Here is a 27,979-nt window from a genome sequence, read left to right on the forward strand (position 1 = left end):
AATAAAAATAAAAAAAAAATAAAAAAAAAAAAAATAATAAAATAAAATAAAATAAAATAAAATAAAATAAAAAAGCATCACCCTGCTACTGAAATGATCCTTGGTGGATTACCAACAACATTAACCAGTCAAACAAAATAAACCAAATGGAGGCATCAAAGCTGAAGCACAGCATGTTTCTGACTGATTGACTGAGTGAGTTAAAGCTAAAGACTGTTGGCAGCCAAACACCTTCTGCAGGTTTAATCAGAGAGAAGAAACACAAAAATCATCAAGATGATGATGTCATGCTGTTTCCACGGTGAGGAGCAGAGCCTCATGGGACACGTCCACACACACACGCACACACACGCACGCACACACACGTCCACACACACACCCACTCACATGCACGCACGCATGCATACACACACACACACACAAACACACAGGCTCCAACATAAACACATCATGCTGTCTGTGAAGCTCTTCCAGCGTCCATCACATCAACACACAATCAGCACCTCCTCCACTTCAGCGTTTTGAAGTTTTTCCTCAACAAAATAAATACAGTAATAAAGAGAGAAACAAAATGCCATTGTCATCATAGGTAACCTCTGCACACCGAGTGGTCGAAATGCAAAATCAACATTCACCAATTTACCAGGGTTAATTGTGTTTACAAAGCAGATCAGCCTGCTCTGGATTCTGATCACGCTACTGCTGCCAAAAGCAGAGAGATTGGCGCTGAACACACAAACGCAGACCTGCTTCAAGAGGCTGAATATTTCATCTACATGTACATGCAGCAATATCCGTCGGCGTTCTCAACTTATTCTCCTGGGCGTCCAGCAGCGTAGGTAATTTATCACAAGGCTGGCTTCTTCTGTAAAGAGATTCTGTTAGAATTATTATGTAACTAAAAAAAATAATAATACAACTCTATTCCATCTTTTGTCTTCGTCCTCCAGATGCTTAACAGATGGACTGGAGTGCTGTGGATTACTTGTGGATTACATTGAGTGATGTTTTATCATCTGTTTTTGGGCCGCTCATTTACTGACGACACCCATTCGCTTGCATAGCATCCATTGCTTGAGACAACTGATGTCAAATTGCTACATTTCTAACAACCTGATGAAGAAACGAACCACACATGTTCATTTTTTGGTGAACTTCTCCTTTAAGAGCGATTGGGCGAATAGTCCATTCTAGTAACCCTCACAGTCTGAGCCAAAAGCGTGATTGATTTCACGCTCCCTGGGTATCTGATGTCCGTCACTGGTCGTATCCGCTTGTCTGCAGGTCATCTGCAGACCGTTTCTTATCATCATGTTTTGTTTAAACTGACCGTCCCGCTGGCCATGGTTCCTGCCAGCGGCCCGACAACTCCCTCGACCCGCATGGGGTGGATTTGGAGAATCTTTGAACCATGTTATTGAGAAGCTTCCTGTGGTTGGGTGCATGGCTTATATCCATCAAGAGGAGCGGGTCTGGAAGGTTTACACGGCCGATTTGACACACAAGCCGCAGAGAATTGCGAGGAAAACCCAGCACCAGAGAAGAGCCAAACGCCCCTGAAGTCTAGGCAGAAAAGCCTCGGTTAGGCCCCTAATGGGCGTTGTGTGATAGTACCATAAATGAAAATGGTGTAGGGGAGAGAGTTACAGGAAAACACAAAGCGAGGTTGGAAAGTCTGTGGGAGCCGCTACTGAAGTATACCAGAGCAGAAACTCAATAAGATAGCGTGTGTTTCTCTCTCGCACGTTTTCTGAAATGAACAGTGGAAAAATGCATTTTTAAAATGATTAAAGATAAGGCTGACAAGTTTGGAGTGTGGTGAAGTGGACCAGCTGTGTTTTTTTTAAGTGTCCATGACTCGCCGCGCTAAGCTAAACACCATTGTGGGAGATCCCGAGCGTGTTTTTAACGTATTCTTAATGTGGTAGTAGAATTTTCCACAAGAATTACGCCACCTATCTTTTAACAAATACAAAAAAAAAGTTAAGTACTTTACCTAAAATATCTATTATTACACACAAGGGGCTAGTGTTATTAAGAAGAAATATTTTAAAATGTATAGGTGTATGCTGCCACAAAATATAAATGTTATAAACATCAACTTTATAAACTTTTTAAAGGAACGAGTACACCCAAAATGAAAATTCCCCCCATGATTAACTCACATACTCACCCATCTTAGGTGAATATGACTTTCTTTTTTTCAGACAAATCCACTCGGAGTTTAGATTAAAATGTCCTGGTTCTTCCAAACTTTATAATGGCAGTGAATGATTATTATTTGTCAATAGTCCAAAAAGAGGAGTCCAATAAAGTGCATCCATCCATCATATAAGGTGCCTCACACAGCTCTGGGGGGTTCATAAAGGCCTCCTGAAGCGAGTCAATGCATTTTTGTAAGAGAAGTATCCATATTTAAAACTTTATAACCGTAATCTCTAGCTCCTAGCTGTCATAAACCGCGTTCATTCCGGCAGAAACATAGATGTAAGCGTAAGGTCCATTGAAGTGGCGAATCGCAGGAAGCGGAGCAGAGAGTGAAACAAAAACACTTGGTCACAAATTAGAATGTACAAAAATGAGGATTTGTAAAAGAAAAAAGTAAGGACACTTTGCTTCCCGTTAAACAAAACGCAGATTCTCGCGAGACTAGCACTTATTCGCACCAAGAATATGCGTTGCCTACATCATCCGCAGGAATGAACGCGATGTACGACATGTTGGTGGAAACTAAGATTATGTTTCCTAAAAGTTTTAAATATGGTATATGGATATGGATATTTTTCTTACAAAATGCATTGATTCACCTCAGGAGGCCTTTATTCACCACATTGAGCACGCTCTTGAAACTTCTGGAACCTCTTTCTTTTTTTTTTTTTTTTTTTTTTGAACGAATTCGTCTGAAAGAAGATAATCATAACATCAGAGGATGGCTTGAGGGTGAGTAAATCATGGGGTCATTTTCATTTTTGGGTGAACTATCCCTTTAACATAATAAAAAGGGAACACAGTCTGAAAGATCACAAATTATAGATAATAAATGCAAAAAAATCACTAAATAAGGTTGAAGGCTTTGTCAGATGTAAAATGTTTGGCTGCTGGAACACATTCAGTTCTTCCTGAACCAGTCACAGTTTTCCATCATTTATTTTTGTCTGTAATTGTAAGAAGACTCATTTAACCTAATAGATGTGGTGTATATCTAAAATATGCATTTAATTAAATATCATCTTGCTCCTTTCGGAATCGGCTCCATAATCACGGCAGCATGGTTTAAACTAGGAACTGCTGATAAAACCAACTGTTTTATGCGCATTGATTCGAGTTTCGTATATTTACATAATCCTCAAGTCCATTGGAATATGAATGATAGCTGAGTAAGCTTCTTAACCCAATGGTGAAGCTCAAAACATAAATGAATCTAGTATTCCAAAAACCTCATGAGTATAGTTGTTTGTTTCTATAGCAGCATGACACAACAGCTAAAATTGAAGAGAGAATTACAGTAAATGCGTACAAACTGGGCCCCTCTGTTAGTTTACACTGCTGCCTGCTCCGCGACTATTTTCCGTTCAGTTTGTATATTGTTCACCGCTACTTTTTTTACATTTCCATGTTGATTTATCTTTGCCAAGTGTGTGTGATGAATGTAGGCTCTACGTCCTTTCTGTTCTTCCTGTTGAAGGTTTGTTTGGATCTGGTTATGCTGCATGATTAATCAAAGTAAATCTGTGATTATCAAATACACAAGACTGAGATTTAATTCAATAAATATATGCACAACATGTGCCAACTATATTCATAAACTTGTAATGAGAAGTGCTTCTAAGCCAGCTGGTGAGAACAAAAGTTTTTTTTTCCCTCGCCAAATTAAAAAGCATAGTGGTTTTTAGCGTTAAAACCGTTTTTACTTTACAGTACACAAGATTCAAGTGCAAACACGCTGAAGATGCCATCAGGACCCTCGAACCTGTATTAGTGATTTGCAAAGCGTCTCCAACCTGTGCCTAGAATAACAGCTGACACCGGGCAGGAGGTCACTGTAAATGACCGACAGCTGCAAACCGATCGTATGAGCTTCGCCGGACTCGTTACCCGCCGTCATTATTAGTCTGATTATGCAGCTGTCGGTCGCTGGGATGGACGCTTGCAAGTGGGCGGCGAGCGCTCAGGGATTTTCCAATATGGAAGTTGTGCAGGTATGTGTAATTAAATCCCTTCTGGTTGTTTTGAAAAGCTCATGGTGTTCCACTCGTTTTCACATTCGAGGCTTTCAACCAACTTCTGTGAAGGGTCTGCTGGAGCAGCGCCACTGAATGTGATTCCCTCAGTCTGTAAGCGGGCAGCTGACATAAAACACGCTCATGAATAGAGCTGGCATTACAGTACAAGAGAAATTTCTGTCACGCCAATGCACCAATTTTAAACACACAGCAACAACAACTTATTAAAACTAAATATTATGTTAATTATATAATTTATCAAATTATTCAATATATAATTATATAATAGTATAGAATTAAAACAAACTATACAGATAGTGTGTTATAAATTTTATATATTTTTCTATACGAATTTTCCTTATATTTACTAGAAAAAAAAATGGTTTACTTCAATAATTACTTGAAAACTTAAAAGCTATGAATCAGCAAGCTTTATAATACATAAATATTGATATATTACCTTATATATATTAAATGATGATATAAATAAACAAATATTGATTTATTTATTTTAATGTTTATATTAATATAAAATTGAAATGTTTTAAATTTTAAATTTTTAAATTTTTGATATATATATTAACAGAAATACATAGTTTGCTTTTAATTATACAATTTATATTGTATTAATATAATTATATATAATATACACAGATTTTACAATTATCTTAAAATAATTTATCATTTATAATTATGTAATAATATAATATACATTTAAAAAATGTAATAATATATATTTTAATTTTAATATATATATTATAATTGTAATATTTATTGTATTTATATATACCAATAAATAAGATTTAATTTATTTTTATTTTATTTAATATATATAATTGTGTCATTTATAACTTTATGTAATAAGATTATATACATATAAATTTATATTAAAAACAAAAAAGCAATGCATAGCCTTCTGATTCTGAAGTTTTTCAAGTGATTATTGAAGTAAACCATTTTTTTCCCACCTTTTTTTCAGGTTAATATAAGTAAAAATGTAAAATGTTCACCATTACTTTTTATGTTTTCACCATTTTCAATTATCTTTTTTGTCTTCAAGGTTCATTTGAAGATTGCCGGTCACTGTGTAATAAGCGCCAATCAAAATCTCTCAGTTATTACTGATCGTAAAAACTGCATGCAGAAATGAGAAAAAAAAAACAGTTTAAAAATAGTTTTTAGCAATACGGGCTGAGGTGAAGGGCTGGAGGAGATGCAGTTCACTTCAAGAAACCAATAAAGCCACAAACCCGGGCTCGCTGGAGCAACAGCAGGCTAGTTTATCCTCAATTTCCTGCTGTCTAAGCTCACAACGCTCAAGCACAAAACTCTCATTAATCGAAGCTGCTCTGTAAGAAACGGCTGCAGGTGGAAGTGGGCAGAAACAGCTGTTCATACAAGCCCAGCAGATCCAAAGCTGCTTTCAAATAAACGCACATTATTACACAGCCTAACTCTGTATCCGTCCTCCGTTCACTCGTCCGCTGCAGATTTTCTGCTCTCACACCACCAGCTCCAATTTTTTTTGCGAGCGCAGGAGGTTTTGAGGCTGACAGACCGGTTGGCAGATGATTTTGCTTGCAGACGCCTGGCGCTGTCTGCGGGTATAAAGAAGAAACCAAGCTCACCTAACACACATCCATCACGCGGCACCGACAACGCTGACAAAAGCCAACACGGTGGAAAAGGATCTGCAAAAAAGTGCTATATTAAAAACAACTTCCTGCTTCAGCGCTCGATGTTGTTATGAAATATCAAGAATTGTCAAAAAATGTTTTGCATGGTGTGTAAAATAAGCAGAATCACAGACCACACCAACAGAGACGTCACTCAATATCTATCCGTTAGAGGAAAAAGACAAGCTGACATGAACTTTTCTCAATGCAATGATCCACCGTAGCAGCCTATGTTATTTGAACACGTCTCCACTAGAAGAATGAATGAAATAAATAAATAAAATAACATAACTTAATGTAATTTTTTCACATACAATTAAATAGATGAAATTGATGATGATTTTTTTTTTATACACGACCGGTTACACCGTCTTAAATAATACTACATATTACAATATATAATAATGTCAACTTTTAAAACCTTGGTGAAAACACTTCATTATATTAGGGAGTCATCATATCTGTCATGTCCATGCCCTCTTTACGAATTTGTTATGGTTTTGTATTTGTTTTATTACTTAGGTATATATGTAGTTATTATTAAAAAGAACAACATCGACGATCCCCCAACTCACATCTCGGGGAAAAAATTGCAGAGATTTGTTTTCATACTATGAAGAATCTTTTGAGAACATAAAAACTACTTTTTTTTCATAAGATAAAGCGGAACTAAAATAAATAAAATATTTCTAAATCGCTTTCACGTTGTACAGGATCCATTTAAACTTAATGAATAAATTATTTATTACTAAAAGTGAAATTCCTAATCTGGGAAAACCAACTTTATGAGATTTGTTTAACAAATAATATGAATAATCATGAGGGTATGAATATCAAATAAATAAAATAAATATGAAAATAAAATAAAAAAAAATCTAAAAACATAAATGTTTCTTTAAGTAATGTAACAAATAAAAATGTTTTAAATCCATATCTTTACAGCATTAAATAAATATAATAAATAATTATTATTATTATTAGTAATGAAATAGTAGTAGTAGCAGCATGAAATAATAAATGTTATTATTATTATATTAATTGTGTGTACGAAGCCAAAAATTGAGATAAACAACTTTCAAATCCTGGGAAAACAGTTCAGAGATTTGTTTCAGACAGCAAGCAGCAAACGAGTTAACGCCTGTGAAAAACCTGTATGAATAACTACACATTTTACAGTCATTTCTTCAGTTTTATCTGTCTATCCTCTATCCAGCGTGGTCCATTGGGATCGTTTAGATTGCATTCTTGCTCCATTCATCTTTTAAATAAACTCTGAGGACACTTTGAAATAAACAAATGAGTAGCAGAAAGCGTGAGCCAGTGAAATCTGCAGAACAAGGCTCGAGGTCAGATCTCTCGACTCTCGCTCTGGCTGTCTACACCGCTTGACCGGCGCCAGGAATTATCTCTTCTCCAGCAAATTACCATAGCTACCGTCGTATAAATATAGCGGGAGCCTTCAAACCCGCCTCAGCAGAGACTGAAGCGACAATACAGACAGCCCTAAAAGTCACAGAAACACAATAAATCTTCATCATCTGCCTTCATTTCTAAACCCACGCTGAGCTCACTGATCCTATCTGTGCATATAAGCCGGAGAAGCCTTGATTTTAACTACATTGCAATGAACAGAATTGAACAATGAACTCATGAGTGCTCGAAAACAGTCCCCATGCATGAGACCTGCTTAACAGAACATAAGTAAGCGATTGCGCTGACAAAATAAATTCATTCTCCTTGCATGAACGTTCACTTGTCAGATGAAGTGATGTTTTTTTTAATGCTGCAATGGTTTTTGTCAAAAGACGGTGCATTTTTCATGATCATTATACAGACTTCAGTCCCAAATTATTGTGAGATGTGATGGGAAAAGAGGCTAAATATAGATTTTTAAAAGGTTTGTGACACCTTAATAGCTTCATAGATAACATTGTTTTGAAACCTAATGGTAGCTTCACACATACCTGGGTCAAAAGCTAGCCCGACCGCGAAAATGTTTATATATCTCTTGAAAGAATGGTGTAAAAAATCAGAAAAGAAATAAATGATGTGTATTTTGAAGAGCTCAAAAGCTGTGCTTGCAAAGTCTCGTTCCCGTACTAAAAACCATGCATTATTAAAAAAAAAAAACATATTTTTCCATGTTCAACAATGCGTTTGAATGAGGGTTAAATGCTCCAATACAGGTTGGAAACAACAGGAGGGGAGTAGTAAAACGCTGACGAGATCGTTCATTTTTGAACTGAAACTACTCCTTTAAGTAAAAGAAATAACTGCAGCTTTGCCGATATACATCACGGATGGGACCACTGTGTTTTTATTTGGCCATTGCCTGCCAGCGAGTTTTGATACTGAAATGACTTTCATTTGTATATTTATTCAGGACTGCGCCCCCCCACCCGCGTCTGATATGAACCGCAGCCCAAGAGGCACCATTGAAGGATGGGGAATAATTATGGTGACCAACCTCAGGGCCCGGCACCACCAGCGCCTCTCTGCTACTAAAACAAACCCTGTTTGAGGAACCCAACGCACTCTCTCGGGACACGCTGCCCCACCAGTTTGGGAGGTCATTTTGTTTTTGGTGAGTCGTCCTATTCCCCTAAAATTATGTGCCCAAACCTGCCAGGCATTCCTGCGCCGCTCAACCTGTGCCGTGTGTCACTTGGCTGTCAATAATGTCGTTTGATTGAGGGGAAAACCTTCCCATCTGCACATTTTTCCATCCGCGACTCCAAAACATAACACTCTCGTCGTGGCTCAATGAGACTCATTGGCGGGACCGGAGTCAAACAAGCGACCCTTTTGACCGTCAGCAAGAACAGAGGACAGCATTACTGTACTAGCGGCTAACACAACGCTAACTTTAACTATAAGACTATAAGATTTCTGTGAATCAGTTCAAATGAATCAATCCAATGAATCGGGTTTGAACCTGACTTACTGAGCACATTCACTCAAAAAATGTTCATAAATGTTTTTCATGTTTGTAAATGTTTTAGTTAAAAAGCATATGCAGGTTAATGTCGGCGCTATTCCTTATTAAATTGGTGGACTTCAAGTGAAAATAATTCAATATTCAATTCCATGCCACTCTAGAAAATCCATTTAATTAAGAAAAAACAGCGGCGAGAAAAACATTTATACAAATAAATGCAAAATAAATTGTGGTGTTATGTTTTAGCGTTTTTTTTTAACTTAAGTAAAATTTTAATATTAATTTAAATACATATAGAAAATTAAGAGAAGAACGAATTAATATATTAATTAATATATACATACTTTTTATTTAGAACTGTTTATGATATATTATTTATAATATAATATATGTAAATATGTATATATTAATTACTTTATAAAATATTTAAATTAAATGGATATATTAAAATGCATATATATATATATATATATATATATATATACATACATATATATATATACACATACACACACACACACACACACACACAATTCTAAAATATTTAAATATTTAAGTTAATTACAAAATGAATGCAATTAAAAATTAATAATATATATCATACACACAATTCCACAATATTTAAATATTTAAATAAGTAAATTTAAAAATGTATGTAATTAAAAATGAATCAAATATATTATACACCCACACAATTCTAAAATATTTAAATTTCCAATATAAAATTATAACGTTAAATTTTATTTATTTTTTTTTTAATTATAATTTGTAATTATATTAGTAATTTTAATTTATAAATTTTTATATATATATTTTTATTTATATTAAATAATATAATATAATTAATATATATGTGAACACACACAAAACACTATGCATACTATTAAAATATTCCTTTTCTTAAACACAAATATTATCTGAACTAAAAATATTCCTGAAAATGCAAAAAAATTGGACATGCAATATAATATAATTAATATATCTCAAACAAACCCAAAGTTCCCGTTCAGTTAATCCTGACCGGTTTTTAAAAAGATGGAATCGATCTGTGGTTCCAGAAAACCTGCACAGGACTGCCTTACCATCTAATCAGGGGCACATCAAGTGCATATTACACTTCTGCAAGGCCAGCGGCCAAAGGACTGAAATCGTACATTATGCAAATACGTAAAAGTGGCGTCCATCACGCACCCGCGATCAACAAAAAAAAAAAAAAAAATACCAACTTCAGACGTCACCTGATAATCTGGAGGCAACAGAGAAGGTTTCGAAGGACACAAACGCCGCTTCTCATGTCAAACAGGCAGCACATGTGAAACGCATTTGAATCATCAAAAACAGGTCGAAAAGATGGATGAAGTGCGCATAAAAGAGTCAAATATCATCTGTTTTTCCTTCTTCCCCTCACAGTCACCTCCCTGTCAAAACCACGTACAGGAGGCTTTGAGGCTTTGTGTTACAAACGCATCTGAAACGCCATAAACACCCCCATCTAACAGCCACACAAGATTCTGTATGATTGATACACAAAACAACTGAAAAATACTCAAATATGTACCCCGGCGCTGTGCGCTCGGCTCTAAGCAGGGTTTTTAAAGTGGAAAAAGGTGATGCGTCTGAAGCCAGGAGGAGTCTGGTGCCAAGACAGGAGCTTCTGAAGGGGAGAGTTTGGCTGGACGTTCCTCCTGACAGCTTCAGTACACACTTGTGCCTTAAAAGCTTACATTAGTGCTTACCTGAAAGCTCTTCACACAGCGATCGCTCCACACACACCTTGCAGGACGCGCCCAGGACCAAAACACAAACCGACCTGCACTGAGATGTATGATGATTTTTTTACACACACTTACTGAAAATACTCACAAAAAAGCCTTGAAAACAGAAAACTGGCACGAAGTTGTTGGTAGACTACACACTTTATTGCTCCGTGAGGATAGCTTCTCATCATCAGGAGGACACAGTTATGAAATCCTGGGGTTGTGTGATTAATCAAAATAAACTGAAATCATGAATAATGGCTTCTTGTTATTATCACCTCAACAATCGTCTGTGATTTAATCATACATACATGCAGCACTGGGTTTCCATTTACTGCGTGAGCAGCTACATGATCCCGTGTTTCAGCAGGCCTTGGTTCTAATTGTACAGTTATAACTGTAAAATAAAGTTATTCCTATTCTTTTCATTAAATGGCTAGTTACATTTTTCTTTTACACGGACTTACAATAGTATTATTTTTATTACTGAAAAAACTTTACAAAATAAGTTGATTAATAAAAACACTGAAAGATGTTTCTGTAAATTTAAAATGTATAAAATTATTTTTCTAACATTACTTTTACAGTGAAAATGTACATAGTAATATTTCAGCGAGTTGACTCCTATTAATTTGTAATCAAATAACTGTATTAATAATTTTTTTAACATATAATCTATTAATATATCATATCACTTAATATATATATATATAGTGATAATATATATATAATATTATATTATTTAATATATACTATTAATATAAATAACATATTAATTGTTTTTTTTTTCCCCACACAATTTGTGCCAAGCTGTGGCAGTCCCTACAGAGAAGCAAATATATAAAATAATAAATACAATTATTTATTGATTATTATCCAACACCAGGAAACAGTCAAAAACAAGCTCAGCAAACCTGGAGCTTTCGTTTTTTTTCACACATCATTCAGCCCTATTATATTGCTAATGAGAATATCTCAGCGTGATCCAACAATCGTGTATTCATGTGTCTGTCATCGTGCCAAACACATCAGACACACACACACATCACACACACACAGCTGTCTTCATTTCCCTCCATTTCCAGCGCAGAAGAAGCTATAGGTGTGAAACTTTAAACACAGAGTCTTGGCATTCCCTACAGTGTTTGTGTGTTTCCCACAGACGCTCTGACGAGAGAGAGAGTACCTTCTTCCCTCAATAAGAAACATCCTCATGCAGCGCCGCCAATCAAAGCTGTGACTGCGGTCCCTGTGTCGCACTGGCACGCCTCCACGCTTAAATGGCTCAGGAATGCTAATTAAATTCAAAGTCATCAGAAAACGAGCGAGATCACAAACCGTCGGTAACACAGCCCTCATGGACCTCTAAAACCGGCGATTCATTAACTGATTCAGACTTGTTTCGTTCTTATGATCCTTTTTGACTGATTCATTAAAAAGATAAAGAATCATTTGGTTTGTGAAATGAATCTGATCATGAAGTGAGAACAAAACACTGGAGTGTTTTATGCTCTATTTAATGTTTTTTTTTTTTTTGCAGCACTCAAAACCCTCTCTCACAACTCCCAACTCATGTAAACCTATTATTTTTACATACGTCAGAAACCGCAAAGCAGTCACTTAACAGGAACTTGTTTCTTTAAAGAGCACTAATGCCGTTAAAGTTTTTAAGTCTCACCAGTGTTCCCAACCTTTTCAACTCTGGCCCACAAACCAAACACATATGTTTGCGCGCCCACAGCAAAAAAAATTAAACTGACCCCGCTATTGTTGGGTTAATACTTAGTACTCAGAAGCTAGATCGTTAACTGTAATTTATTGAAGATCTAGGCCCTGTGCGATAGGAAAAAAAAAAAAACGTCGCCGATTTCTTTGATCATTTTGCGATGTCGATGTTAATCACAATTTTGACAACACACAGATATTTTTACAGTCATAATGCATCAGTATGAATTTGAAACATATTTCCAAAAGAAAACCATTAAAGCGTTATCAAAAAGTGTTACGTCTTCTAAACAGACATAAGTTCCAGTACTACTAAAGGTGTAACAAAATTCAGACGGTGGCAAAAATTATATAAATAATAAATCCTGTGTCCGGACTTTTTTCATACAGTGTTCATCAGCTCAAAAAATTTGTAGCGGGGCCTCATGTGTTTAAATAGATTTGTTATACCTTATACAGGGGTTCACACGTAGGCCTACGTCCTCGGCAGTGCGTATACAGTATGTGTATGCGGTGCAGAAGCAGCAGCGAGAGCGCATTAATGTAACGCGCAAGCACATTAATTGAATGCGCGAGCGCGAATCTGTCCGCACGCACGCACATTTCTTTTGCTGTCACAAAACCAGACGCGCTTGCTCAGATACATGCTGCTCTTAACGCGCAAGCACATTAATTGAATGCGCGAGTTAAACGTGTCTTTCCTCTCCGCTCAAACTGCTCCTGGTTGGCATCACAACGTCTCTCTTATGCTCATGTGCTGAGCTATCAGTTCTTTTCGCACGTTTTTAATTCTAGCCTTTTTAACGCGTCATGTAACACTCTGATCCGTTCACATGGGGCCGGAAAAAAAGGCGCATCACTCTGTTCTCAGCGCTAGCGCGTTGCATTCTGATTAGATCTGATTGCATACTGCGGGAGGTCAGGCCGCGGAAAATCGTCTATAAAGCGTTTAGAAATTCGCGCACGCTCAAATCGTGCAATATTTATGACAATTTCGATCGCACCGCTCTAGAATGGGACTGGCAAATGAACAGAAAATAACTCTGGAGGGCTATTAATTAATATATGTAAATGATGTTTAGTAATGTTATACTTAGACTTTTTACATATATTAACAATATTATTATTTAATTTTAATATATTGGCGGCCCCCCACCTTCAATACCATCGCGACCCAGCTAGGGGCAGCGGCCCACATTGAAAACACTGTCTCCAACATATACATTGTAATTAATTAACGATTTAAACTGTTAATAAAACTCCTGTGAGTCTTTTTTTACCGATTCATTAAAAGAACCTGCTCAAATGAATCATTGTGAATCAGTCTGATCATGCTGAATTTCTGCATAGTGAAAAATGGAAAGTCCCTTGAGTGAAGCTTTTGTTTTTTTTATTAAATGCATGGTATTAATGCCAACAAATCATCATGCATCATGATCTTCCTTGTGAGTCTTTTTTGAGTGAATCATACATCATAATCGTTCTCTCTCAGTCGATTCAGACTGCAAACTCACAACTCTGGTTAAATTTCTATTGCTGTTATGTAGTATCATCACTCAACAGCAGTACAGAATTCTCTTACCTAATAAAACAGGTTATTAAAATATAAAAAAAAACCCAGCTGGGACCATTAAAAGTGGCGGTAACACAACAACCTGAGTCAGACGGCTGAAGCGTTATCAGACTTGGGCGAATTTCAGCAAAATGAAGTTTCAGATCTTCTCCTCACGAAAACTCAAAACAACATCCAAATCATTCTAGTGCACTTCTGATCTGATCCCCCTCCTGCACTCACAGAGGAAGCTTATTTAACACAGACGTCTGACATAAACCAGAGCCCGGCGTGAGTCAAGAGCACAATATCATCCAAACACTATAATGCTTCTCTGCTAATGCTCATATTCCTCAAGCATTAGATTCTTCTCCCGGTAGTACACTTTAATAAGGTTCAGCATCAAACAGTCTACTTTAATTTAACCTTACACCTAAACAGCCATTCTATGCTGAACTGTACCTTTGAAGACCTCTTTACAAACCTTTAATATGCAAATTCGATGGCGTACCTTTGTGCATCAACACAATGATTAGACACCACCGTGGGCGCTTTAAAGTAGCCCCAAAATCTATATAGAAACAAAATCCTTTATTATATGTAAAACATTAGCTCATTAACATAGGACCGCCCATATTTACATATTACTGCATACTCAGTAGCATTTTGTTGAAGATATGTAAAAGTGGGCGGTCACATGTTAATGAGCTCATGGTTGTCACAATCATTAGCTCATGGTTGTCACAATCATTAGCATTTTGTTTCAGTATTTGTTTTGTTTAATTTTTCAACTAAATGGGCTGTTCTTGCTACTGTACTGTTAAAGACTTCTATATGGCCTTTAAGATATGCAAATTATCTCGAATATGATTGGCATTTATTTGGGAATGTTTATGGCTTATTAACATATGCACTGCCCGCATTTACATATCATTGCATGTTGAGTATTGATATGTAAAAGTCATTTATGAATGTGTATCTAACACAACCATTAGCTCAATAACATATGTACTCAAATGTTTTTGGTTTATTAACATGGAATCCTAATGATTAGACATTGAAACAGCCATTAACATGTGACCGCCCACATTACATATCAATGCAAATTCAGTACTTTTGCAGGATGCATGTGTTAAAGTGTGCGGTCAATATTTCATTAGCTGAAGGTTTCTTGGATGTCATAATCATTTGAATTTCAATTCCATATATGGACTAGAGGAGGTCTTATTTAAAGCCACAGTAAGTTTAAACGACTTGTTGAAAGAGGCCAGTAAGCCTGTTTACTATGAACAACCCCTTTTATACTACAGTGATTGTGGTAAGGCTAGAACAGCATAAGCCCCAAAACAACATGCAAAACCCCTCCGTCTAAATAGTTGACATATATGAGGCGTAATGATTTCATTAGCTCTGCTTCATTAAGGCAGAGCAGTGTGGAGCTGATCATTTTGCTCTATGGATCTCAGAGGGAAGGGTGTGTACACAAGCCTGATGGAGAGAGACCTCGGCTGTAAATGGATCGATATCAAGATCAATAGGTGCCCGTCTCTGGACACAGATCCGCTTTAATCAGCGGTGCGAGCGCTCGTCGAAAAAGTATTATGAGATTGAAGATCTTTGGGTTACCGTTTATCCTTGTATTGTTTTGTATGTGTTATTCTGGGTACCATCGTTCTGTTCTGAGTCAAGCTGACCCTAAACGAATTCAAGAAAATTCGTCAATTATCACACTGGGGAGGAAAATACAAATAAATCAAGTATAAAACAGTTTTAACAAGTAAACGAGAACATTGGAGAATTTTTAAAATAAATTATTTAAATATTTTGTTTTTCACAAATGTGAATATTTAAATAATATTATTAATAGATAATATAAAATTTATTATAAGATTAATTTTACAATTAAACATTCAATAAATACAAAAAAACTTTTTTACTCTCAGGATTTTGCCCAAAACCAAATTTTTCTCATTTTATTAGTTTAACTTAATGAACAAAAATAACAAATTAAAACTGAAATTAAAAAAAAAAAAATCATAGAAACAACACGGGTATATATATTGGAAAAAAAACTAAACAAAATAATACAAAAAAACCTAAAATTTTTACTCAAATTAAAAATATAAAAATAAAACAAAATATTCACAAATTACAATAAAATAAGTCAAATGTCTGTGATTTTGTATCATGTAGGTCATTTTTCTTCAAGATGGTTCTTATTACATGAAACAACTATACATAATTGGGGGGTTTTTACTAGGGTTTCATCAGACTATTTGGAGTCTTATGTTATTATAGTTAACTAAAATTAAAAACATAAAAAAATAAAAATCATTACTTGAAATAAAAAACAACGTTAACTGAACTAAAATAAAACATATATTTTTTTTTGTATTTCAGCTAGTTTGCCAAGACAAATTAGTTTACTTCACGTACAAAAACCAACTATACTGACATAAAAAAAACTAATAAAAACACATAGACATTTATTTAAAAAATAAATAATAAAATATTAAAAAAACACAACGGTCAAAAAACCTTTAAAATTTAATGGAAATTTTATAAAAACTATACAGACATTTAAAATACTAAGAAAAGGACAGGAAACTTATAAAACGTAAAAATAAAATAAATATAAAAATAAAAACTGATTCAAAAACATTAAAGAAAAAGATTTAGGTTTAAAAATAAAAAGACAAAAAAAAGTTACTTAAAAAAAAAAGATTCAGATCATTAATAAAACTATATCTCAATGATCAATAACAACTGCTTCAGTTTTTACTGCCCACTGACGCACAAAATGGACGGTAGTACTGAGGGGAAAAGTTTCTTGTCCCTCCGGACCGATTACCTTCTTGGCAACTCCATGACACTAGGACCACCAACAATTGATTTCTCACCCTGGCATTCCAGAGTTTCCTCAGTCCTTATATGACAGACATCCTGACTCATCCATCCTTCCTCTCCCAGCAATCACATAGCTTCCCAAGCTGGAGAAGTAAGATTTGAGCCACGTCTTCGTCCATCTCTATCTGGGTTCATGGAGGTTGTGGACCGGCATCGGCCTACGGCAGCTTGAAGTAATTCGCCACCGCGTCGCCACCTCTTTTCTTTTCATCCGATCGCGCCGCTCGCGCCTCAGCATCTACAGTTTGGGTTTAATTGCCCTACTTTACTGAACGTGGATCAAGAATGGCCACCGCTGGACACAACCTGCGGATCGAAACGCCAACATCCGCTTAACACTCAACGCATTTTTTCGCTGCACAGGCAAATACTCACCCCCGAGAAACAACGGCTGTGAAAGACCACCACCCTCTCATGCATGCAATTAAATCGATAATCCGTTATGCATTAAAAATGCATGCTATTCAATGCAACAAAATTTGGTTTCATTTGCCCAACAATATTGATCCAATAATCAATAGAAGTGCAGACAATATTTTCTTAATTAAATAAAATATATAAAAAATTCTATATTACATATATACATTTTGCAAAAGAACTTCAGTAAATTTTTTTACAATTAACCTAAGCATATCTAAATATATATATTATAGAATATATATATATATATATATATATATTATATATAATATATATATATATATATATATACCAAAACAAATTTGCTGTTTTTTTTTGCAAACAGATAATTCATGTAAACTGTTTTTACTTATTGTGAATTAGATTAGACTTAAGCATTGATTATATTCTGTAAATAAATTAATTTTGAGACGTTGCGGATCCATCAGTATTTGACTGACTTCACGCGTCTGTTTGGATGATTAATAGATCTGAAGTCTGATTTCTACAATGTCTTTCATCTCATGCAATCATCTCATAATTTTATAGTCGATATAACACTTCATTACAATAAAAGCAAAAGTGGAAAAAACCCAACTTCTAGACACATCTAGTGCTTTTCACTGTATATATTCAACAATTTCTCGTGGGTCATCTGACTCTTTTATGTGTGGAATGAAATGAAGCATAAGTAGTGAGTGGTCTGTGCTTTATATCCGCTGAAGACAGACAGACAAAGCTCAGACCTGTGGGTCACAAACAGCAAGCAGAGCGATTTGGGTTCACAGGAACCTGTCGGAGCTTTTGTCTGGATAGGGACCGGGTGCGTGTGTTGGATGATGGATGGAGGGAGCATATAAAGAGCATACTGAACTCGACTGTGAAACCAGAAACCTGAGAGAGAGCGGATGAAAAAGCCATTGGATCCCGTCGCTCTCTTCTGCTGGTTTGCCTTCTGCCCTTCCTGCGTTCTGTTGAATCTGTAATGGTTTTTCTGCTTGTGTGAAACAAGAACCGGTTTCAATTCGTCCGGGCACATTACATATACACTAAAGATTTTGCTTGTGATAAATACTGTAATCGGCTGTTTATTTGTTCATTAAATATAGGAAACAACTCAATGTTTTAATAGCATCTGATTTTTTAATGAATCAATTCAAGACCAGATTCAATTGCATCATCACTCAAAAATGTTTAAAGTTTTTGCTGCATTTCTTCATATATTATTCATTTTTGTAAGCAGGTAAATATTGTTGCTTATATTTTTATGCACGGTTATATCGGTTTATAAAAATGAATTCTTATTTTAATTTAAAATAAACATTTTATTTTAATTTTCATTTCTTCATATTATATATATTTAAAAAAATATAATATATTCTATATATATTGATGTATGAAAAAATACTATAATATTTATAGAAAATTACATATATTTAATACTTTGAACGATTTATTGAATAAATAACAAATACTTTTAAATGAAATTTAAAGTAGTTAACTATTAAAATGTATTTTATATTTTATTATTAAATATTATTAATATGATTACATTTTACAAGTACATAAATATATAAAATATTTATAAAATCAAAATCAAATAACATTTAATATTATACACCATTACATTTTTATAAAATTCTACCTTTAGGTATTTTACACTTCATTAAACATTTTCAGTCTGCTCGTTCATTGTGATTGTTTCTCTCTCCGACTGAACAAAGCACCATTTAAAATATTTAAAACATATTTCAGAAGACATAAATAGAAATATAGGTTACACTGAATAACTTCTGAATTAAAAAAAAATAGCTATATAATATTGGCTCATATTGCCCAATTAAAAAAATACACTGGAAATGTTGTGATTGTCCTGCAATTGGTTTTTTGAATGTTTATATTCTTCTGATGTGACCAAAACAGCAAAATGCTTCAGCACTACTGAATCAACAAAGAAATTAAAAATATCATGTTTTTTTTTTCTTTTGTAGTTTACAGTCGACAAAAGACTTAAAAGCACCAAATCAGTCGAAAACCTGTCAACGATCGCAGGGGTTTTCATGTCAAATAAATACATTTTATATTTTTGCACTGTAACTTCAAACACCTGTCAACAATCACAGGCATTTCGTGTCAAATATATTTTATATCCAGATACCTATCAGCAATCGCAAGAGGTTCGTGTCAAATAAATACATTTTATATTCACATAAAGTAACTTCAGATACCTGTCTGGAGTCATGAAACAACTGCAAACTAAAAGAATCATTGATGGAGTCATTAAGGAATCAGAATCAGAAGCGTTCAGTTCCTCACAAACCCCATCTGGACTCTTTGCTCCAGTCTTCTCTCTGAATCCCCAAAGAGCAGCGGAGTTGCAATCCCTCTCTACACCCATTACCCATAATGCATCTGTGCTCGGGTTTAATGGAGCACTGAGGCCATATTTGACACTTTGAGTGATTCACGCGCACTGTTACCGGCAGTCTTTAAAACGCTTGCTGAGAACAGAACGGCTCTTCATGAAGAGATGACGATCAACAAACATGCCGCCCGCGGAAGGAAGGATGGATGGCGTGCATCGGGACGCATTAGCGGAGGGCTTTGAATTGTTTCCCTGTGTGCGGGACGTCCCGGTGGGATATCAAAGACGGAGCGCGGTGTAAATCTCTCGCCCGCCAAGCCGCAAGAGTCAGTGGTGTCAAAAGTCAGACGCATTTAGTTGCAGCGTGTGACACGTTGAAGAGATATAATTCAAATCATCTGTGCTTTCATCTTCAGAGCCTCAGAGAGATCAGAGATGAGTTTTTATTACCTTCACATGCAACACTTCATGTGTTTGCAGAGAAAAACACGAGCTGAAAGACATCCAGAAAACAGAAATCACAAACCAATTCTATTGACTTTCAGAATAAATGACTCCCTTCTCACGGTGAATGATTCGGTGCAAGTTATTATAAAGAATTCAAGTTTGTAAGCAGGTAAATATTGTTGCTTATTTTTATGTACTGCTATATTGGTTCATAAAAACTAACATTATTTATTTTATTTTATATTTTAAATATTATTACATTTTAAAAACACTATTAACTATTGTGATAAAACAAATATTTCATATATTAAATTAATATAAATATATTGCACAATAATAATAATAATAATCAATAATAATAATAATAATAATAATAAATGTACTTTTACATTAACTATTTATGTTACTTTTATATAATTTTACTATTTTTAATTTTATTATTACATATTATTATTTAATTTATATTTTTTAAACAGCAACAGCCTAGCAACACCCTGGCAACCACTAATATAATATGCGCACCCTGTTAGCAAACAGCAACAGCCTAGCAACACCCTGGCAACCACACAGAACACTGTTGCAGCACCCTGGCAACAACACAGAACAGTGTAGCAACACCCTGGCAACCAAACAGAACACTGTAGTAACACCCTGGCAACCACACTGAACAGTGTAGCAACACCCTGGCAACCAAACAGAAACACTGAACACTGCCCTGGTAACCACACGGAACCCTGTAGACAACACCCTGGCAGCAAAACCGGAACAACGCTCAAGGTAACAGCCTAGCAAAACCCTGGAAACCACACAGATGGCAACCGCAAGTGGCATGGCAACCGCAAGGAACACTGTAGCAAAACCATGGCAACCGCAAGGAACAGTGTAGCAACACCCTGGCAACCACACGGAACAGTGTAGCAACACCCTGGCAACCACACGGAACAGTGTAGCAACACCCCGGCAACCACACTGAACAGTGTAGCAACACCCCGGCAACCACATGGAACACTGTAGTAACAGCCTAGCAACACCCTGGCAACCACACAGAACATTCTAGAATCCTGGTGGTGGATTTTAAACTTCCAAACAGCACATAAAGTTTTTCAGCACATAATGTAAACATAATTATGAGTCGTGCAGACAATACTAGCATAAATTACAAATAAAAGACTCCCATTTCACACTGTGCACAGCTCTTTCTTTCCTCCCGTCATGAGCAACACTGCCATCTCTGTGCTCATTAATGCTCACCCACAATCCCCTGCTCTCATTGGCCATGCTCACTTCCTGCAATTACGCGAGCGGAAGGCGGGGTCAAAGGTCAGCTAATGCAGCTCAGACTGCAGACAGACGCACAGCTGTGACCCTGAGCCAGAACAAATACACATAATACTCACTTCATATGCTTACTGATAACCGTATAACTCACAATAAAGTGAGTTGTGTTGGAAATCCAATAGAAATAAAGACTTCTATATGAAACAACAATAAGTAATGCTCATTTTTGCTCAGCGGTTTCACATTATGTCATGTTTTTTTTATGCTGTTCTTGTGTGTAAATAACAAAGCCAGAGTGAGTCCCTGTGTCCTGGCCTGCTTTTTCAGGCCTTGAGCGTCCCATCACACCTCTGAGAATGATCTGAGCTCATTATTCGGACTCTAAACTCTGAAGTTTGAGGCTCAAAATTCACCTTGGTGAAGGAATCTCACACGCCTCCGTTCTCCAGGAACATCAGAAGCTTGTTAAATTCTCCCAGAAGCCCTTGGGGTATGCAGATTCAGAGCACAAAGGCGCAGTGTTCGGCGGCGTTCGCGGGCACAATAACCACATTAAATGTCTGAGAGATGTTGGAAAACGAAGCTGACGGTTTTTAGAGAAACTCTAATGAGATAAGAAACTACAGGAACAAACACACGTCTGCTAATCATGCCACGCTGAAGCTGATCACGCAAAAGAGAAATCATTCTAAAAGACGGACGGGCCAATTAGTGATAAATTAGTCATGCAAAAGGTTATTTTGAGATTATAATAATCAGTCATAACTGCACACGTTTAGTTGACTAACTGAAGACGTCATTTCACTTTTCTGCATTTTCCATCATTACTCTCAATGTGCCTTAAAAAAAAAAAAAAAACAAAATTAAATATTTAAATATTAATATAGTGAAAGTATTTTTAACATTTATTTCTATAAATATAAATATAATATTGTGTAAAATAGGGGTTGTGTTAAATAAATAGAAAAATAAATGTAAATTTAAAATTCAAATAAATTAAATAAAATTAATGTAAAATGTATTATATAATCAAAAGAAAATTAAGTTAAAATTTAAATGTTTTTATTTTGTTTAAAATTGTTATAATAATAATAAAACATTTATTATTATTAAATTACAATTAATACTTTTTAATATAATTGTAATTATTATGATTATTATTATAATATTGTAGTCATATTCATACATAAACAGCAAAAATTTTGGCCAAATTGTGCAGGCCTACAAAAAAGCACAGCAAGCATATTATTATAATATTGTAGTCATATTCATACATAAACAGCAAAAATTTTGGCCAAATTGTGCACCCTTTTATCTTAATTATAATTAAAAATATCAGAAATAATAACTAATAATAATAATAATAATAATAAAATAATAATATGAAAATAAATGTATTAATTTTAATTAAATTAAAATAAAATACATTTCATAATTAAATTTAAAATATATTCATTTAAACTGTACTTTTTTAATATAATAATTATTATTTTATGTTCACATATTTGAAATCACACAGCATTGGCCAAATTGTGCAGTGAAATAAAAGCAGTAAAGCAGCACCGGCCCACTGGGTTTAATTCAAACAAGCCTACAGCCGCCAGAGCCAGACCACACAGACAAAATGAGCACTTTCCCACACGCAGGCTTTTAGAAATCCCACCCAAAACACACATCAGGCCTGTAATGGCTTTCTCTCATTACGCCGCAGTAGACATGACTCCTGTAGCTGCCGACACGCTCCCAAAGAACCGCTTATCAGACACACGATACTCACAGATATCACAACACACACGCTACGATTAAAGACCGATTCACTAGACGGCCAAAAACCACGAGGTCAGATCAGATCCAAGGACGAGGATGATGGAATCTGTGCTCTTCACTTCATCAGCTGAGTCCATTTTACAGCTCTCAAACAAGTATTATAGAGTAAAAGTACACACTGCACAGTATTCAGTAAGTAAACAAATTAGTACTCCAGGAAGTAAACTAGTACTCCAAAGTTGTAATGAGCTTTATCTCTTGCTCGTGGGAAAATTAGCCTCCAAATCACACAGCGCTCGTTAACATGTATAAATGAACATTTATCTTTAAAGCTGAAGTAAACGGTAAAATACTTTCTTACATCCCAAATTACACTAAAATTAAACATCGATTTGTTTGTAAAACGGCCCAACTTCTGATTCAACCAATGGCGTGAGTTCGGGGGCGGGGCTGCCTGCGTGATTGACCAATAGCAGGCAAGGTGGGCTGTTTGGGGAAACTGTTTGAAAACAGTCATTATTTTTCCAGTTCAGTTTGGTGGCATTAAATGAGGCACCCTCAGCTTTATTCACAACAATCACAATTATTCCAGCAATTAATCACTGATGCAAAACTCAACCAGGCATTAAATACTGGAGGAATCAAATGCAAAATGAAAACATCAGCCACCGAAAAACGTTTCGTTTCGGTCTCGAAGCTATTTGACCGATTGTCTTACCTCAGTCCGCAGATGAATGAAGCTCCTTATGGATTTATGATGTTCAGATCTCTCAACATCTACAAGAACAGTCAAACAGAATATTTCGTAAGACCTTGATGAGGAACAATAAATCATATCCCTAGGAGTTATGCAATATGATTTAATAGCCTATAGTCCGTCATCTCCGATCAAACCGCAATTCATCAGCGTGTCAAGAAACTTCCGATAATAATCTAAACACTAATGAGAGCTTGATGTGTTTGCTTTCTTTACTAATCATGTGCATGCTTGAAAATCTAAGTTAATCAAAGAATAAACTGACACAAACTCTGCACCGACTTATAAAGTCTCTTAATTCAAATACAGTTTGAAACTGTTTCTCCGTCCATCACATCATCCCCACTTTATTTCCCTTAAACTAAACCTAAGTGCGGACAGCTGCTCGTGACAATGATCCCGAGACACTGCAACGGGAACCGGCGAGACTCGCGAGAAAGCGCCGAAACTTTCGCTCGAGCCCGACAAACGCACGCGAACGACCCGAAATCTGCGCGCGGCACACAGATCGCCAGCGCGTTTCTCGACAAACACGGCGAATGAAACCCTGAGCGCGTCAGACTGGAGTTCAGACACTCACCTTCATTCACGAGCCTCTACAGTCCTTCAGAAAGAAGCATCAGCTCCTCACGAGAAACATCTGGCGATCAATTACTCGATGCCTCTTCTGCTGCAGATTCAACGGGCTCCTTCTGTCCCACTCGAGGAGGAGAGCTGGTTTTCTTTCCTTCAGTGTGTGTGTGTGTGTGTGTGTGTGTGTGTGTGGAGGCGCACAGGCTCCAACCACTGACGCTTCAGAGAAATACACCTCAATACAAACTCACCCGATATGGCCAAAAAATCATATATCGGTATTTTTTGGCTGAATTGCTATGTATGATTGATATATATATATATCGGTGTTTTCTACATTTTGCTATTTGGAGGGGAAAAAAAGGTATTTATTTAAAAATAGCCTATATATATATATATATATATATTTTTTTTTTTTTACATCCTGCCCAATGTTGTCCAATGAAACAATGTTCTTATTAAAAGCTTTTAAAACAACTATACAGGTAGATGTCTGTTAAAGATCGCTTCATCTGGACAGCATATGCTATGTGCTGTTTTACATTTATTCTAAATCTTAAAGACATCTTATAAACGTCTATTTGACATCCGACAGGAGATGTCTTAACAGATGAGCAAACACTCTAAAAACACGTCTTACAGACGTCAAACAGATGTGTCTGTGATGTCACGTGTGCTATCAGGTAGTGAATGTAACTATATAACCTAGGCTATGCTATATAATAACCTATGTGCATAAAAAGGGTTACAATCACATTACATTTTAACATTACGACCTAAAAACAAATATGATGCTTCTTAAGGAAGAAATTAAATTCACTATAAGCTAAAAAAACACTAGTTGTATGAGGCTATTTTGATTACCTCATTACAACTTTACAGTTAGGCTGCTGCTCTCATAAAAATACACGTAGACATACTTGTAGGTTTAAAATCCTAGATAAGGCGCAGTTTTTGTCCAACACGAAATCTTTTAGCAGAATGCATATTTAGAAAGTAAATTCTTCTGTTGGTAGAAACGTCTGTTGGTTTAGCGGAAGGCTCATCTCATCCACTCCTGACGGGAAAAATGGACATATTTTAATGACTTTCTAACATTTGGAGAATATACCTGTGAAATGTAAGTTCTGCACTGTGAGGAAAACAGCGCACGAGTCTGTCAGAGCCGCTTTAAATAGACTTATTAACTCTATCTTACCAGTTATTGTAAAGCCCTCAGTATAAAGCTCGTCTCATGTTCAGAACACATCGGATTGTGCACTTTCCCCGCAGCAGCTCACTCTGTCCACTGCTATTATTCAGATGCGCTCAAATCAAACTACAGATTGTACAAATAATCTGAAATTATGCAATTAAATATATTTACACAGTGCTTAAAGTGGGTAAATCTAATTAATTAGTTAAAGAAAAAAATATAAAATTTTAAGGCAATTAATGGCATCTTGTATTTCACAAGGTGTGTTTGACCTGAAGCAGCTGCGCAGACCGACCGGTGTTTGACATCAAAGTACCGAGAGAGCGATTCGAAAGCATACATTTATATATTAGCTTAATTGTGTCTTATTTTAGACACAATATTGTCTGTTTTTGCTCAGTTTTGCCAATGCAAATATTACCTATTAAAGCCACAGCAAAACTGTTGTGCGTCTCCAAGCAACACACAATTTCTGAATGAATCCATGTTTTGAACGAATCGAGTGAACCAATGATTCGAGCCATTTACTTTATTCCTGAATCAATCAGCCATTTGAAGAAATCGAATGAATGAATGAATGACTCAATAACTTAAGACATTTACTGCCACCTACTGGCAGGTTTAGTTTCTTATTTAGAGCATCATTTCATTAATATATAATATTTTATATAATGAATATATTATAGTATCATTTCATTTATTTCAATACAAAGGATATATATGTATATATGTGTAAAAAGAAAATGAAAAAAAGAAACAATTCTAAAGCTACTTGTAATATCTATTTCATGATTTTTCTCATAACAAAAAGAACAAATAAGGGAACCGAAGTGTTTAAGGAGTAATTAAATATGCCAAATTACAGAATTTGTGTTATAAGCATTTCAGTTTATACCAAACAAATGTGTTTATATACTAAATACCATGAAGCAATTTTAGATATATAAAATTTTTAAAAGTTTTGTTTGCCTTTGTACACACACACAAACACACAGTTGTTTACATCATACACACATATATAATATATAACACACAGACATATATATAATAAGAGTGTGTGAAGGTTTTACTCTTAAAATAAAATGATGTACAGCGTGATTTAGACACTTAATGCTGCTGTAATATTGTTGGTTTTACATAGCCTAATCAAAAATTGTCTAATTATTGTTTGATCAATATGCTAACTCAAAAAAATCTCTCTTTATGAATTAAGAGTATGTTTCCAGGACCCGGGATGACAGACTTGACATCATTACATCATCACGAATGACATCACGTCAGGGAGTATAAGAACCGGTTTTTATGAACCGGTTCGCAGAAAAGAACCGGACTTCCCATCACTGATCATAATCATGTACAGTAGCATGTACAGTATATCTGAAAGTTTTTTTTTTTAAGTTATGGAGGACTAATGCGGTTAAACCTCTTTATAATCTGATCATCATGAACATGCATTGCACCTACTGGCAAACCCAATTATTACCGGAAGGCGGTGTGTGTTCACGAATATCCATTTCCCAGGCACTGAAAATACTCTGGGCTCATATGAAAGCCGAGCGCAGGACGTGTGGTTGTGGTGGAGTGATGGTTTGGTATCTGGAGACCCAAGGATCGCTCTCAGGTGACCCGGAAAATACACAATGACACTCTTTATTAAAGCATTCACAGTAGTGATGCGTTTCTGATGACAGTGTTATTTTAGTGGAATTGATAATGCTATTATAGTTTTTGTAAATACTTTGAATATTTTATTAAAGCATTCACAGTAGTGATGCGTTTCTGATGACAGTGTTATTTGGATTGTATTTTTTTTTTATATATTTTGTTCTTTGAATATATATATTTTAATTTTAATTTTATATACTGTAATTTTTATTAATTTATATAGTTGTTTTTTAATTCAGTTTCAGTTATTTTAGTACTTCTAATAGATGTACAGTACTTCAAATAATAGATGTTGTGATCCATGTTGTATGAAGAAACAATTATAGTTTTAACATTTTGAAATAAATTTGAAACATTTGTTATATTCTCTGATTTTAGATTTTATTCTCTAAATATATAGAAAATATTTGAAATATAATACAGAATAATTCTATATTTAAAATATGTTTTCATACATTTTCTGGTTTAATTTTAATTTTAGTTAGTTTTAGCAATTGTTTTGTTCTCATTTATTTATTTAAATATAGTTTTTATTATTTTTTAGTTGTAGTTTTAGTTTATTTTAGTACTTCAACTAGCTGAAAATCATTTTTGTTTTATAAATTAGTCCTCCTTGTACACACACACACATTTTTTTTTTTTTATTAGTTATTCTTGGTTGTACTTGTACACACACAATTACATTTATATTTTATGTTTATGTTATGGTATTGTAATGGTAATGTTTCTGTTTTCAATAGACGCTGTGAGACATG

The 27,979-nt window shown here is 35.2% G+C and overlaps 1 protein-coding gene across 1 annotated transcript in view; it reads right to left on the reverse strand.

Moving 5' to 3' along the window:
* LOC109097246 (bone morphogenetic protein receptor type-1B-like) overlaps positions 1–24,542 on the reverse strand; it is an 86,268-nt gene extending 61,726 nt beyond the window's left edge. Inside the window, exons 1-2 of the mRNA XM_042765729.1 lie at positions 24,372–24,542; positions 23,753–23,811 (exon numbers count right to left, since the gene is read on the reverse strand). The gene's annotated coding sequence lies outside the window, so the exon portion shown is untranslated. The remainder of the gene's footprint in view (positions 1–23,752; positions 23,812–24,371) is intronic.
* Between the last annotated feature and the right edge of the window lie 3,437 nt (positions 24,543–27,979).

The sequence above is a fragment of the Cyprinus carpio genome, chromosome A10 (assembly GCF_018340385.1).
Source record: "Cyprinus carpio isolate SPL01 chromosome A10, ASM1834038v1, whole genome shotgun sequence".
Lineage (NCBI taxonomy): Eukaryota > Metazoa > Chordata > Actinopteri > Cypriniformes > Cyprinidae > Cyprinus > Cyprinus carpio.